Below are 12071 nucleotides of genomic sequence, written 5' to 3' on the forward strand. Positions count from 1 at the left end.
TCCTTGTGTTGTAAAATAATAGAATTGCAGTGTGTAGTGTTGGTATGATAAATGGGCGTGCTATTCAAAGTAACATTTGTTACAGACTGCAGTCTTCTTGATCACACTAAGAAAGTGGGTGTCTTAGTTGTGTATGTATAGTAGAACCGGTTGTACTATACACCGCTAAGCCTTTTATTTATTTTGTCATGCCAGCATTCCGCCCTTTTTAGCTGGCATGACCGTTTTTCAACGGTGCCCTGGTTTTATGTAGTCTTTTTGTTTCAGTTTTATGGACCTTTGATTTAATTTGAATGTTTTATTTGATTTTGTTTTGTTTTGTTTTATGTATCTTTAAGATTTTTAATGTAAACTATTAAAAGTTACATTTTAAGTGTTTTAAAATTTTAGAATTTTAACTCACTGTTTTATACACTGTCCCTTTTCCCCTGTCCCTGTTTTAGATCTAGTTTTATGTTCACTTTTGAACCTTTTTAGAGAGCACTCCCCGGCCCTCACAAGCACTGGTTTTTTATAGATGGTTCTTTTTTTCCAGTCACTTTTAAAACAGCACAGGTTTTTTTCATGTTGATTTTAATCTGTGTCTGTTTTAACCATGTACAAAGCACAATTGTCTTGGTGTTTTTAAATGTATTTTAAATGCTTTTAAAACAAAATGTATGTCTGTATGCATGAATGTCATCTTTAAAAGAAATGTAAAATGAATGAAAAAACGAATGGGTGTAAATGTAAAAAAAATGTAAAATCTCAATAAAAGAGTATTTTACTAAAGATTTCCGTGGAGAGGAACATTTATGAGTTTCAACTAATTTTTGATGCCCTGCTTTGGCGGGGCTTCCTTGTGTTGTAAAATAATAGAATTGCAGTGTGTAGTGTTGGTATGATAAATGGGCGTGCTATTCAAAGTAACATTTGTTACAGACTGCAGTCTTCTTGATCACACTAAGAAAGTGGGTGTCTTAGTTGTGTATGTATAGTAGAACCGGTTGTACTATACACCGCTAAGCCTTTTATTTATTTTGTCATGCCAGCATTCCGCCCCTTTTAGCTGGCATGACCGTTTTTGAACGGTGCCCTGGTTTTATGTAGTCTTTTTGTTTCAGTTTTATGGACTCTCTTGTTTTTGATTTATTTTGAATGTTTTATTTGGTTTTGTTTTGTATTTACGTATCTAAAAGATTTTTAATGTCAACTATTAAAAGTTACATTTTAAGTGTTTTAAAATTTTAGAATTTTAACTCACTGTTTTATACACTGTCCCTTTTCCCCTGTCCCTGTTTTAGATCTATAGTTTTATGTTCACTTTTGAACTTTTTTAGAGAGCACTCCCCGGCCCTCACAAGCACTGGTTTTTTATAGATGGTTCTTTTTTTCCAGTCACTTTTAAAGCAGCACAGGTTTTTTTCATGTCGATTTTAATCTGTGTCTGTTTTAACCATGTATAAAGCACAGTTGTCTTCAGGTCTCTGGTTTCTCTTCAGTTCGAATAAATCTTTCTAAGACTAAGGCTTAGAGGGTAGTGGCATTGCCCGCTCCCTCCGAGGGTCTGTGAGAGGTTTGTTCGGGTGAGGAGGAACAGAATTTTTTTTATTTTTGACTGGCTTTCTTCAGCTCGGCAACTTTTTGGAAGACTAATGCTCAGTCTGGTTTTGGCTTGCCCAATCCAGGCCGAGGGTCTTTCAAGATTTTGTTGACTGTTGAGAGCAGTTCTTTCTTTTTCAGGCGGTTCCAGTTTTTTTCTTTTTCAGGCGGTTCCGGCTTTTCCAGACGTTCCTGGAGTTAGAGAGAAGGAGGACCTACCATCCAGACGACCTTTGAGGACCCTTTGATGACCTAGACGACCTCATCCCCAGCCCTTGATTGTAATCGAGATCCAGACCGAGAGAGCAGCAGGCGCCCAGCAGAGGGCGCCATCTGGGAGGAGCAGAGGGCGGCCCCGGACCCCGAGGAGGCGTCACAGCCACGATTCTTCCTACGTGGTCTCGGTGCCAAGCAGCGCCCCCTACTCCGCCAGGGAAGGACACCGTTCACCTGGGGAGGGGGTCCCTCTTGCGAGGCGACCATCTCCTCAGGGACTAAAGTAATAGTTCCTTCAACTGCCCAGATTTGCTGCTTACGTTGTTTCTTTTCCGTAGAGAGAGACAACCCGGACGTCCAGAGGCTTCTCCCACCCCAATCGGAGGAGCCAGCTGAAGGATGGCGTTCCGGCCAACCCAGGAGACTAGGAGGCACAATGCGGTGCGCTTCACAAGGACCCAGCAAGAGGAAACGGAACCAGGACTGACGAGACTGGAGTTCAGCCGGACCATTCTTCAGAGGGGTATGGGTTTTTCCCCTTCTGACTTGAATTGTTTGGTGAAATTGCCAGGGCTTAAGGAAGTGTTTGAGGTCAGTTTTAGGAACCCCCAAAAGTTACAAGAAATGTGGTCCTTTTGGGGGGAGAATAAATATCTCGCTCCATACAAAGAATTTTGTGTGGATGCACTGACAGACAGAGAAATGAAAGTTGTTACTGTCCAATTTTTCAATGAGGCTGTTAGCGACTATGATATTACAACATGGCTTAACCGCTATGGGAGGGTGTCATCAGAAGGGAGGAAAATTACAGATGAAGATGGGGTTTGGACAGGAGCCAGAAAGTGGCTGGTACGCCTTAATGTTGATCCATCGGGCATTGGAGGCGTCCGCCACATTCCAAACTCCATAGTGTTAGGGCCCAACAGAGGGCTGGTATTCTATAATGGGATGCCAAAACTCTGCAGGAAATGTGGGGAATTAGGACACCTGGCGGCCGCATGTACTGTAGTCAAGTGCAGGAACTGCGGCGCCCCCCACGAGACCAGCCACTGCAGAGAAGAGAGGCAGTGCAATTTGTGTGGAAAGAAGGGGCACCTGTTTAAGGACTGCCCCTCTTCCTATGCCAACATGGCCAGAGCCAGCAAGGCAAATACGAACAAGCCTAGGCCTGAGCAGGAAGAGGGAGCAAGTAACAAAGATCAGTCCACATCACCACCAACAGTATCCAAGACCCAGACTCCAGCACCACCATCATCACCAGCACCCCCCTCACCCCCCCGCCCCCGAGACATGTCCCGTTTTACGAGGACCCCTTCCCCCAGCCCAGAGAGAGAGTACAACAGCTACTCCACTAGCTCCTCCAGTAGCTCCTCTGATGCAGAACACGAGGCAGGGAGGGAGCCCGGACCCAGCAGCGGCCCCCCCCTGAGTAGGGCCCTCTCAGCACCAGCACTCCCCCTCGGCTCTCGTTATGACGCCATAAGGATTGAGTCCGTGGGGGAGGAAAGCGAAAGCGACAGTGAAAGTGAGAGTGAGAAGGAGGGGAAGGGAGTGAAGAACCAGCAGAGGGTGGGGAAAAGAAAGGGTAGAGACGAGGGGGGGAAAAGAAAGAAGATCAGGATCAAAGACAGCAAGTTGCAGGTGGCCCCCATAGATCCAAAACCAGCTAATGTCCACACAAAGTCCCCAGTCTTGCCCTCGCAGGCAGAGACGGAGGCGAGTGGGACGGCTACACTGCCGCCTAGTGGGCAGGTAGCAGCCAGCCAGGGCATCCCCAGCCAGCCTTCCCAGTCGTTGGCACAAACCCTAGCACACCTCGCAGAAGAGGTGTTCACTAATGCACCGAGGGAGAGGTCGGGGTCAACACCTTCCCTGACCAGCAGTACCTCGGTAGCAATGACCCTCTTCAAGCGAAGGGCCTCCCTTCAAAGCATCCTTGACCCCCTCCCTTGTATGGGCAAAACCAGGGGCCCCCTAGAGGTCCTCCTAGATACAGCACTGGAGGACATGGGAATACCCCTGGACGCGGTAAGCCAGAAGTCTGCTAACAGCTCCAATTCAACAGACGGTAACAGCCAAAGAATGCTGTCTGTCATAACCCCCCCCCAGGACAAAGCTGACCCACACGTTCCGAGGGGCCCTGAGCAAGTTCCACCAGACTTACCTTGTGGGGAGTTGAATAGCCCCAACAACTCCACGTACTGTGCATATAAAGACGGTGCCTTCTTGGACGAGGCAGCAGTGAGTACCTTCTCAGGGGTGATGGGAGTTGCAAATAAGCCCAAGCCCCCTCGAAGCAAGCGTAGAGCTAAGAGTAGGAAGAGTGTCCCGACCTCCCAATCATAGTCGCTATGGGGTGGACGCAGCGACTCCTTTTCTTGTTAGCTACCCTGATGGCCCTGATATGTGTGTCTGTTAATGTCAGGAGCATCAGGGAGACACAAAAAAGATTTGATGTACTAAACTATCTAGCTAACTTGAAAGCAGATCTCATCTTTCTGCAGGAGTGTGGTATTTCGTCGAGCCCTGATTATAGGGACCTGAAGGAGAGTTGGACCCTGGGGGACTCCTTCTGGTCGGGCTCCAACATAGCCAGAGCCGACGGAGTAGGTATCCTGTTTAAAAACCCATTTATTACCTCCCGCAGCAGCAGGGAGGTAGAACCTGGTAGAATTCTGAGCGTGGATGTGACATACAACAACACTCCCCTCAGACTGGTCAATGTCTACGCACCCACTAACCAAAACGAAAGAGTTCAATTTTTTCCACAGCTGCGTCCACTCCTGCTGGGGAACGTACCCGTCATCGTGTCAGGTGACTTCAATTGTGCTCTGAGGGACGTAGACCGGAGCAGGCCACGCAACGACCGCTCTAGTAGAGTTTTGTCCTCCGTAATATCTGATTTCTCCCTGTGTGATGCAGGTAAGGACCTGGTGCCTCCCTTTACCTGGGTGAGCTCATCTGGGACCTCCTTCTCCCGTATAGATCTCGTCCTGCATACCAGCTCCCTTACGAAGACGGCAGTAGACACCCAGGCCGTCTTCTTCTCTGACCATAGGCTCCTGCAGGTAACATTGCAGGTCCCTCAGACCTCCCAGATGGGGTCAGGGGTCTGGAAATTAAACACCTCCTTACTCGATGACCCCTCCATAGCTGCAGCCTATAAGAGCAGGCTTGTTGAGTGGACCACTTTGCGTGACCTATTCAACTCCCCTATAGAGTGGTGGGAGATGGTCAAAATGAGAACTAAGGGTTATTTCATAGCAGCAGGCAAGAGGAAAGCAAAAGAAAGGAGGGCCAAATATAAATACCTGAATGCTGCCCTCCAGCGTCTGAGCCTGCTTCAGCTTCGGGGGTTCCCTGTAAGCGACGAGATAGCCCAGACCAAGCTAGATCTTTCAGTGCTTTGTAGGGAGGAACAACGAAAGGTCATGCACAATGCAAAAGTGCAAAAAATGGAGGAAGACGAAAAGTGTACTCGCTTCTTCTTCCAGAAAACGAGGGAGAAGCGGCACTTGATGTCCTCCATGCTCGACAGCAGGGGGAGGATAGTAGAGGATAGTGAGGGAGTGAAAAAAGTGGTAGAGAACTTCTATAGGGACCTGTATAACATCAAAGCTACAGATGACACCCTGATAGAGTGGTTCCTGAGCCAGTTGGAGCCTGACTCAGTGCGGGACGAGGAGGAGGAGGAGAAGGACCCAGAACTCACGCTGGAGGAGCTCACCCAGGCGGTTAAGACCATGAACACCGGTAAGACGCCAGGTCCAGATGGCATCCCGGGTGAGTATTACCATCTTTTTTGGGACATGCTAAAAGTCCATTTAGCGGAGGTCTACAGAGCGGTCTACAGGGAGAAGCGGTTGGGCCCTTCTATGCGGGAGAGTGTAATTACTCTCCTTCATAAGAAAGGGGAAGTTAAAGATCTACGGAATTGGCGCCCAATCAGCCTCCTTTGCGTGGATTACAAGATACTAGCCAAAGCTCTGATGCTCCGGCTACAAGTACACCTCCCTTTGGTCATTGGCCCTGACCAGGCTTGTGGCGTCCCAGGGAGGTCCATCACGGATATTTTAATGTTAACAAGGGACATTCTGGCTTATTCTAGAGAACGGAACCATCCCCTCTGCCTGTTCAACCTTGACCAGGAGAAGGCGTTCGATAGGGTAAGCCATGAATATATGTACAAAGTGATGGACCAGATGAAATTCGCTCCTGGACTTAGGGAGTGGGTTAAAACCATATATACAAACATTAGTACCCGAGTCTTGGTGAACAGGCACCTGACTGGTAAAATATCTATCCAGTCAGGGGTCAGACAGGGTTGCCCACTATCCCCACTGCTATATGTCGTGTGCATTGAACCCCTCCTGCAGGCAATTCGTAGGGATACCAATATAACTGGTTTCCAGCTGCCTGGATCCAACGGGGTCCAGGTCAAAACAACAGCATATATGGACGATGTGTCACTCATTTGCACCAACACATCGTCGGTACCTCGGATTAGTAATATCCTTGAGAAGTACTGCACGGCGACCGGGGCAGTGATTAACAAGTCCAAGAGCGAAGTCTACGTGTCTAAAAATTGGCAGGTAGATAGGGAACTGTCGGACATGTACCCTGTCAAAAAGGACAAAATCAAGATTCTGGGCCTCATTTTCGAGAACAATAGCTCGGGGGCCCAGAGCTGGACGGCGGCCATTAACCAGGTCCGTAAAAAGATTGGCGGATGGAGCACAAGATCCTTAACAATGACGGGTAGAGTATTAATAACCAAGTCTATACTGTTCCCCATCCTCTCTTATGTAGGAAAAATCTTTCCCCCAGACAGGACCACCAAAAAAGTGGTGGACCGCATTATCCACCGCTTTATCTGGGGCAGCAAGATGGAGAGGGTAAAGCGAGCCACTCTGAGTAAAGCCGACAAGAAGGGAGGTAAGGGGGTCCCGGACGTTGTGCAGCTCACCCGAGTGCAGGGGCTCACGCAAACTATCAAGAACATCCAGGCCCTGGACAGGAAGGTATGTTACATGAATCGTTTCTATTTTGCCACCTGTCTCAGGGCCTTGGGCCTCTGCACTATTGATAACACCGTGCCGTACTCCTGGGACCCCCCATTGTATTATAGAACCTTAAGGGACACTATATATAAATTGGGCTTAGATAAAGCAAAATTGGCCTCCTGGGAATACAAGGCTGTAACTAAATATCTTGCCGGTTCCCAGGAAATTGAAAAAGTAGCTACTTTCTCCCTCACCCAAAGCCAAAAAATCTGGGAGAATGTGTCTCACAGCTGCCTCAGTAATGTCCAGAAGGATATAGCATGGAACACCGTCCACAGTGCACTCCCCACTCGAGCGTTCATGTTCAGGAGGGGACTAGCCCAAGTAGAAACATGCCCCTATGCAAAGTGCCGCAAGAGAGAAACCCCAGCCCATATCTTCTGGGAGTGTGATGTGGCTGGCAGTGTCTGGCTCTCTGTCTCTGTCTTCCTAAACAGGTTTGCTGACACGGCCAAGATGACCGCTGAGACTGTGCTCTATGGGCCTGCGGGAGGAATCACTACCAGCACAGCTAAGTGCGTTTGGCGTGTCATCAATGTTGTCAAGCAGATCCTGTGGGAAGGCCGTAACGTCTGTGTCTATCACAAGCAGGAGCTAGACACTATCACCACGACCAGAAGGGCACAAACTCTTATCAAGGACTTTGTAATTCTGGACATCCGGACCCTCGGGAAGGACAAGGCCTGCGCGGAGTGGAGGATCGCCGGACTTCAGGACGTGAAGATGGAATAAAGGAAAAAACTGGAACCGCTAGCTCCTAGGAGCGGGACTACGGGGCACCGCTAAGCCTTTTATTTATTTTGTCATGCCAGCATTCCGCCCTTTTTAGCTGGCATGACCGTTTTTCAACGGTGCCCTGGTTTTATGTAGTCTTTTTGTTTCAGTTTTATGGACCTTTGATTTAATTTGAATGTTTTATTTGATTTTGTTTTGTTTTGTTTTGTTTTATGTATCTTTAAGATTTTTAATGTAAACTATTAAAAGTTACATTTTAAGTGTTTTAAAATTTTAGAATTTTAACTCACTGTTTTATACACTGTCCCTTTTCCCCTGTCCCTGTTTTAGATCTATAGTTTTATGTTCACTTTTGAACTTTTTTAGAGAGCACTCCCCGGCCCTCACAAGCACTGGTTTTTTATAGATGGTTCTTTTTTTCCAGTCACTTTTAAAGCAGCACAGGTTTTTTTCATGTCGATTTTAATCTGTGTCTGTTTTAACCATGTATAAAGCACAGTTGTCTTGGTGTTTTTAAATGTGTTTTAAATGCTTTTAAAACAAAATGTATGTCTGTCTGTATGCATGAATGTCATCTTTAAAAGAAATGTAAAATGAATGAAAAAACGAATGGGTGTAAATGTAAAAAAATGTAAAATCTCAATAAAGATTTCCGTGGAGAGGAACATTTATGAGTTGCAACTAATTTTTTGATGCCCTGCTTTGGCGGGGTTTCCTTGTGTTGTAAAATAATAGAATTGCAGTGTGTAGTGTTGGTATGATAAATAGGCTTGCTATTCAAAGTAACATTGGTTACAGACTGCAGTCTTCTTGATCACACTAAGAAAGTGGGTGTCTTCGTTGTGTATGTATAGTAGAACCGGTTGTACTATACACCGCTAAGCCTTTTATTTATTTTGTCATGCCAGCATTCCGCCCCTTTTAGCTGGCATGACCGTTTTTGAACGGTGCCCTGGTTTTATGTAGTCTTTTTGTTTCAGTTTTATGGACTCTCTTGTTTTTGATTTATTTTGAATGTTTTATTTGGTTTTGTTTTGTATTTACGTATCTAAAAGATTTTTAATGTCAACTATTAAAAGTTACATTTTAAGTGTTTTAAAATTTTAGAATTTTAACACACAGTTTTATACACAGTACCTTTGCCCCTGTCCCTTTAGTTTTAGATTTATAGTTTATTGTTCTGTTTTATGTTCACCTTCTGAACTTTTTGAAGAGAGCACTCCCCAGCGCTCACATACACTGTTTTTTTATAGATAGTTCTTTTTTTCCAGTCACTTTTAAAGCAGCACAGGTTTTATCATGTTGATTTTAATCTGTGTCTGTTTTAATCTTGTACAAAGCACAATTGTCTTGGTGTTTTTAAAGGTATTTTAAATGCTTTTAAAACAAAATGTATGTCTGTATACATTCCCGTAACTGCATTTACATTTCGAAGCCTGTTCAAGGAAGCCCCGTCAAAGTGCATTATGGGTATGCAAATGTGATTCACCCCTGCCGCGCCGTTTCCACCCAACAGTATTGCTCAACCCAAGGTATTCGTTCTCCAAGTTACCAAAATACGTTTTAGTATCAGATCGCTGTACCAGGTGGCACTGCCTACACAGCTCAAACAGACTCAGAGTGAATGCATTGGTGGTAACAAAAAGTTACAACAAACGCTGCTATCGCTATGATACATTTACCGTTGCATTTAAAAAAAAAAAAAAAAACCTATGGGTTTTAAACGTTGAAAATGCAACAAATGGAGACCACTGAAAAAATAATAATACAAAAAAAAATGTTTCCGGCCGGGGACCTTTCGCGTGTGAGGCGAACGTGATAACCACTACACTACGGAAACTTCATTGAAAACATCTCTCAAGTACTGAACACAGCAAGTGCTACAGGTCGCTGGTGATGCACGTGTTTAGTTCATTTTCTAAGTACAGCCGTATCATCACTTTAATAGTCTATACTTTTCAGTGGGAATATGTCTGTTTATCCCATTTAGTAGTAGTAGCGTTAATTTGCCGATAAAATATACTGGCTAAAAACAAAACAACAAAGAATACGTTTCCGTAGTGTAGTGGTTATCACGTTCGCCTAACACGCGAAAGGTCCCCGGTTCGAGACCGGGCGGAAACAGTTTTTTTAAATTTATTTTAAAATAACAACCCGTTACAAATACATTTTGTAACAATATACTTCTTATATCATATTACACGTATCGAAAACTGCACTATAGTGCATTATTTGTATGTATTTGAAGTTCATTGTATTTGATAAGCGGTTACAGCAGTTTGTGAAATGTTTCCGTAGTGTAGTGGTTATCACGTTCGCCTCACACGCGAAAGATCCCTGGTGTGGAAACACGTGTATATGATTTCCATTACACGAGAGTAGATGTTAAAACTTCATGCTGCTTTGAACTCGGCTCTCGCCAAGATAAGCACCAACTAAGACGTAGCTTTATAGTAAACTAATGTGTTACATATGTGTCTCCATCCATTTACGTTTCCTTCCATATGATGATGTAGATATCCTTCTGTGTGTGTTAATGGCTGAAGTGTAATGCTGGCTCCAGGGATCAGCTTATTTTGCCTCCCTGGCGCATCAGCACACACAACGGCTGCGATGCTGGCTCCGGGGATCAACCATAGTGCGGCCTCCCCAGCGCATCAGCATGACAACCGTCTGGATTGAGCTAAGTAGGGTACATCTCTGGGGTTTTCAAGTGGGCACCTTCCATCCTCAGTGTTTCGTCGACTAGCCCACGACACCTCAAGAGGGCTCGGCGGTGATTCTGGCGTCCCCAGCATCACCCCCCTCCGTCCCCCACTCAACTCAGCCCAGCTTACTTACCTGTACATCAACGTTTCTTTCTTTCTATTGTGCTTGAGATCCCCAGCCAGAATCTTTCCGTCTCAACCACAGCCAGTTGCTGCTCCTCTCTGCTGCTTCAGATAAGTTCTTCACTGTGCGACGCAACTCTTGACCACTGAATCCGACGTCTCTGAGAAACCGGGTTGTAGAGTGTGCCACAAATCCTCGACAACCCACTTCCACTGGGTAAACCCGAACTCTCCATCCTCGCTGTTCTGCTTCAGTGGCTAGTTGAGCATACCGCAGTTTCTTACTCTCATACGCCTCATCTACAGCATCCTCCCATGGCACTGTTAACTCTACCAGGTGAACAAGGCGTGCTGATCCAGACCACAAGACAATATCTGGTTGAAGGTTAGTGGTGGCAATCTCAGGTGGAAAAATAAGCCGTTGACCAACATCTGCCAGCATTTTCCAGTCTCTAGCAGCTTCCAGTTGTCCTGGGCGAGGATTGGTTTTAACACCTTTTCTTGGTGGTTGCTCTCCTGGGCGGAGGAATGTTGTCTTTTGTGTGTAATGTTTTGATGGAACAGGTGACAACATATTGGTCATGTTACGCTTGTCTTCCAATGCTAAGGCCAAACATTGCAGCACCTGGTCATGGCGCCAAGTAAACCGTCCTTGGCTAAGAGCCACCTTACATCCTGTCAAAATGTGCCTTAATGTTGCAGGTGATGAACACAAAGGACATGAGGGATCCTCTCCTACCCAGAGGTTTAGGTTCTGTGGTGATGGGAGAACATCATATGTTGACCTGATGAGGAAACTGATCCTGCTCTGTTCCATTGACCATAGGTCTTGCCAGCCAATCTTGCGTTGTTCCACACTCTCCCATCTCATCCATTCTCCCTGCTTGCCTTGGGAAATGGCCTTTATACACCTCATCCTCTCCTCCTGCTTTTGCACCTCGTTGACTACCAGCTTCCTCCTTTGAGCTGGGGCTACCTTGTGCCATGTAGGAGGAGCTGAACTGAAACCAAGACCCCCTCTTCCATGCTGAACTTGCCTCATGATATCACCAATTCGAAGGGCAGTCTTTGCATCTTCCACAGCTTTCTTTGCCACCCACTTTCTTCCAGTTTTCAACACAGGTGCTGCCTCCCTTACGCATTTATCGCGTGACTCTACTAATGTAATTTCCAGTCTGACCTTGGCGCACTTAAACTCCTCGGTTAGAGCAGAGACTGGTAGCTGCAGTATTCCTTTACCATAAAGTCCCACTCTGCTGAGGCAGCGTGGAACTCCCAACCATTTCCTGATGTATGAACTGATTAAAGCTTAAAGCTTCCAGCCTCTCTCTCTCTCTCTCTCTCTCTCTCTCTCTCTCTCTCTCTCTCTCTCTCTCTCTCTCTCTCTCTCATCTCTCTCTCTCTCTCTCTCTCTCTCTCTCTCTCTCTCTCTCTCTCTCTCTCTCTCTCTCTCTCTCTCTCTCTCTCTCTCTCTCTCTCTCTCTCTCTCTCTCTCTCTCTCTCTCTCTCTCTCTCTCTCTCTCTCTCTCTCTCTCTCTCTCTCTCTTTATTGAATCAGTTATATTTATTAGAAGTGGCTGCATTTTTGTAACAGCATGGCAGACGGCAGCATTTATTTGAGTACTGTACATCCAGATTATCCTGT

The 12071-nt window shown here is 45.8% G+C and overlaps 1 non-coding gene across 1 annotated transcript; it reads left to right on the top strand.

Moving 5' to 3' along the window:
• The first annotated feature begins 9646 nt into the window (after positions 1 to 9646).
• Positions 9647 to 9719, top strand: trnav-aac (transfer RNA valine (anticodon AAC)). The gene has a single exon. It is a non-coding gene; the product is annotated as a tRNA-Val (tRNA).
• Positions 9720 to 12071: the final 2352 nt, after the last annotated feature.

The sequence above is a fragment of the Acipenser ruthenus genome, chromosome 23 (genome assembly GCF_902713425.1).
Source record: "Acipenser ruthenus chromosome 23, fAciRut3.2 maternal haplotype, whole genome shotgun sequence".
Classification (NCBI taxonomy): domain Eukaryota; kingdom Metazoa; phylum Chordata; class Actinopteri; order Acipenseriformes; family Acipenseridae; genus Acipenser; species Acipenser ruthenus.